Raw genomic sequence first — 4,491 nt, forward strand, 5'->3', positions numbered from 1 at the left:
TCTTCCATCCAAATACTGTTGAATCAAAAGACAGATCTGTGGGCTTCCCTGGTGGTGCAGTGGTTGAGAGTCCGCCTGCTGATGCAGGGGATACAGGTCCGTGCCCCAGTCCGGGAAGATCCCACGTGCCGTGGAGCAGCTGGGCCTGTAAGCCATGGCCACTGAGCCTGTGCTTCTGGAGCCTGTGCTCCGCAATGGGAGAGGCCACAAGAGTGAGAGGCCTGCGTACCGCAAAAAAAAAAAAAAGACAGATCTGTGAAGGCCATCAAGTGAACCATCTCATTTAATTTTTATCCATTGACTTGCTTCTCTGTATCTCACTTTGAGTAATCAGATATAGCTGCCAATCTCAAACCTTGTCTTCAACTGTGTCTAATCTGTCATTTAACCAATTTTATTTTCCATTTCTTTTGGTTTTAGTTGAATCTTCTTCTAATCTGCCTAGTGATTCCCCCTTCTTTATTGGCCCAAAGTATAGTAATACAAGTTATAGTGCAATTTTTGGCACCCACCCTCAGGATAACCCTTTCTCTCCCCTTTGCTTACCATTTACTATTCCTAGATTTAGTTTTAATTCACTTGGGGGGAGGCTGAAGGGAAGTGGGACTTTTCAAGAACAAAAAAATCCATAAAGGTATGTTATATCTAGAGTATAGTTGGGTTTTTAAATTAAATTTAATTAATTTATTTATTTATTTTTGGCTGCGTTGGGTCTTTGTTGCTGTGCGTGGGCTTTCTCTAGTTGTGGCAAGCAGGGGCTACTCTTCGTTGTGGTGCATGGGCTTCTCATTGCGGTGGCTTCCCTTGTTGCGGAGCACTGGCTCTAGGTGTGCGGGCTTCAGTAGTTGTGGCTCGCAGGCTCTGGAGCGCAGGCTCAGTAGTTGTGGCACACGGGCTTAGTTGCTCCATGGCATGTGAGATCTTCCCGGACCAGGGATCGAACCCATGTCCCCTGGACTGGCAGGCGGATTCTTAACCACTGTGCCACCAGGGCAGCCCTGGGGTTTTTAAAAAATCATTTACCCTACCTTACTGATAGAAGTAGAATTCTCTGGGCCCCTTCATATCCTCAAGGACTGATAAACTCTTAAAATTCCAGTTTATGAAGCAAATGTTTCTTGAATTTAGGCTTACTATTTAATAAAAGGAAGGGGGAGTTGGTATGTTCATAGACACATGAAGGTACAGAGAATTACATTTCAGTAGACTAGTGAAAAAGTCTCAAGACCTCCATCATCAACAAGAGGCCTGGACATAGCAGATGTTTATCCCTAAACCTTGACACTGGGTACCTGAGTCCTATCAGTGGCACCCCATTTTTTTTAGACAGTGAAATCTTCAGTGCAGCTCAAAGCCTTGCAAAGTCAGGCCCCACAATCAACTCATACTATTCTCTCTCTCTCTTTGCCTCCCGCCTTCCCTCCCTCCCCCTCTTTTAAAAGAGAGTTTATTTTTTAGAGAAATTTTGGGTTTATAGAAGTTCACAAGATAGTATGTGTAGTTCCTAAACACTCCCTCTTCCCCAGAGTTTCCCCTATTCTTCTTGTATTGGTGTGGTACATTTGTAACTGGTAAGTCAATATTGCTACTTATTATTATTTTTAATTAATTAATTTTTGGCTGCATTGGGTCTTCGTTACTGCGCACGGGCTTTCTCTAGTTGTGGCGAGCGGAGTCTACTCTTCGTTGTGGTGTGCGGGCTTCTCTTTGCAGTGGCTTCTCTTGTTGCGGAGCATGGGCTCTAGGCATGTGGGCTTCAGTAGTTGTGGCACTCGGGCTCAGTAGCTGTGGCTTGCAGGCTCTAGAGCGCAGGCTCAGTAGTTGTGGCACACGGGCTTAGTTGCTCTGCGGCATGTGGGATCTTCCCGGACCAGGGCTCAAACCCATGTCCCCTGCATTGGCAGGCGGATTCTTAACCACTGAGCCACCAGGGAAGTCCCAATATTGCTACTTATTATTAAAGTCCTTAGTTCACTTTGGTGTTCACATTGGTGTTCACTGCTTGTGTTGTACAGTTCTATGGGTTTTCACAAGTGCATAATGTCATGTATCTAACAATTACATTATCATATAGTCTGATCACCCTAAAAATTTCATGCTCCAACTTTTCACTCCTTCCCGCATCTCTGTTCCCCACTCCAAACTCCTGGCAACCACTGCTCTTTTTACTGTCTCTGTAGTTTTACCTTTTCCAAAAGTCATATAGTTAGAATCATACAATATGTAGCCTTTTCAGACTGGCTTCTTTCACTTAGCAATGTGAATTTGAGGTTCTCCCATGTCTTTTTGTGGTTTGATATTTCATTTGTTTTTGTCACTGAATAATATTCCAATGTATGGATGTTCCACAGTCTATTCACCGACCAGAGGACCTCTTGATTGCTTCCAGTTTTGACAGTCATAAATGAAGCCACTGTATACATTCATGTGCAGAATTTTCTGTGGACCTAAGTTTTCATCCCATTTGGGTAAATATGTAGGAATGTGATTGCTGGATCATATGATAAGACTAAGTTTACTTTTGTAAGAAACTACCAAACTGTCTTCCAAAGTGGCTGTACTATTTTGCATTCCTACTAGCAATGACTGAGAGTTCCTTTATTTCCATACCCTTGCCAGCATTTGATATTGTTAGTGCTGTGGATTTTAACCATTCTAATACATGTGTAGCAGTTCTCTTGTCTGTTTTTTAATTGGATTGTTATTGTTCAGGTTTTAAGAGTTCTTCATACATTTTGGAATGTACAAGTCTTTTATCAAGTGTGTGTTTCACAAACATTTTCTCCCAGTCTGTAGCTTGCCTTTTCATTTCATTTATAGTGTCTTTTGCAGAGGATAAGTTATTCGTTTTAACCTATTGTTTCTTTCATGGATGATGCTTTTGGTGTTGTATCTAAAAACTCATCACCAAGCCCAAGTCGCCTAGATTTTGGCTTGTGTTAGCTTAAAGAAATTTTAGAGTTTTGTGTTTTACATTTAGCCTATGACCTATTTTTAGTTAATTTTTGTGAAAGGTGTAAGGTCTGGATTAATTTTTTTGCATGTGGATGTCCATTTTGAAAATCTTTTGAAAAGGCTTTCCTTTCTCCATTGAATGGGCTTTGCTCTTTTGCCAAAGATCAATTGGCTGTATTTATGTGGTTTTATCTCTGGGCTCTTTATTCTGTTCCATTGATCTGTTAGTCTATACTTTTGGCAATACCACACTGTCTTGATTACTGTACTTTATAGTAAGACTTGAAGTCAGATAATGTAAGCCTGCTGGTGGTGCTTTTCTTGTTTTGTATTATGTTGGCCATTCTGGGTCTTTTGCCTTTCCATATAAACTTTAGAATCAGTTTGTCTATATCCAAAAATAACTTGCTGGGATTTTGACTGAGATTGCATAGAAATCTATGGATCAATGCATATTGTGCCATCCTAACAATATTGAGTCTTTCTATTCAGGAACATGGATTATGTCTCCATTCATTTAGATCATCTTTGATTTGTTTAATCAGTTTTGTAGTTTTCCTCAGATCCTGTACTTTGTGACATACCTAATTATTTTATTTTTGGAGTATTAATGTAAATGTCATTATATTTTAAATTTCACATGCCAATTGTTTATTGCTGGTGTATAGCAAAGGAATTTATTTTTTAAAAATAAATTTATTTTATTTTTGGCTGCGTTGGGTATTCGTTGCTGCATGTGGGCTTCTGTAATTGTGGTGAGCAGGGGCTACTCTTCGTTGAGGTGCACGGGCTTCTCATTGCAGTGGCTTCTCTTGTTGCAGAGCACGGGCTCTAGGCACGTGGGCTCCAGTAGTTGTGGCACACAGGCTCAGTAGTTGTGGCTCGCAGGCTCTAGAGTGCAGGCTCAGTAGTTGTGGATTGCGGGCCCTAGAGTGCAGGCTCAGTAGTTGTGGCGCAAGGGCTTAATTGCTCCATGGCATGTAGGATCTTCCCAGACCAGGGCTTGAAGCCATGTCCCCTGCACTGGCAGGCGGATTCTTAACCACTGCGCCACCAGGGAAGTCCCAAAGCAATTGATTTTTGTGTATTAACCTTGTATCCTGAAACCTTAATACAATGGCTTATTAGTTCAGGAGTTTTTTGTTCATCTTTGGGATTTTCTACAACAATAATCATGTAACTGGGAACAAAATCAGTTTTATTTCTTCCTTCCCAACCTACCTGTATACCTTTTACTGTTATATTGCATTAGCTAGAACTTCCAGTATGATGTGGGATAGATGTAGTGAGAGATCCTTGCCTTGTTCTGATATTAGGAAGAAATCATCTAGTTTCTAAACACTGAGCACAGTGTTAACTGTAGACTTTTTTTTTTTAACATCTTTATTGGAGTATAACTGTTTTACAATGGTGTGTTAGTTTCTGCTTTACAACAAAGTGAATCAGTTATACATATACATATGTTCCCATATCTCTTGCCTCTTGCGTCCCCCTCCCTCCCACCCTCCCTATCCCACCCCTCTAGGTGGTCACAAA

The sequence above is a fragment of the Physeter macrocephalus genome, chromosome 20, assembly GCF_002837175.3.
Source record: "Physeter macrocephalus isolate SW-GA chromosome 20, ASM283717v5, whole genome shotgun sequence".
Lineage (NCBI taxonomy): Eukaryota > Metazoa > Chordata > Mammalia > Artiodactyla > Physeteridae > Physeter > Physeter macrocephalus.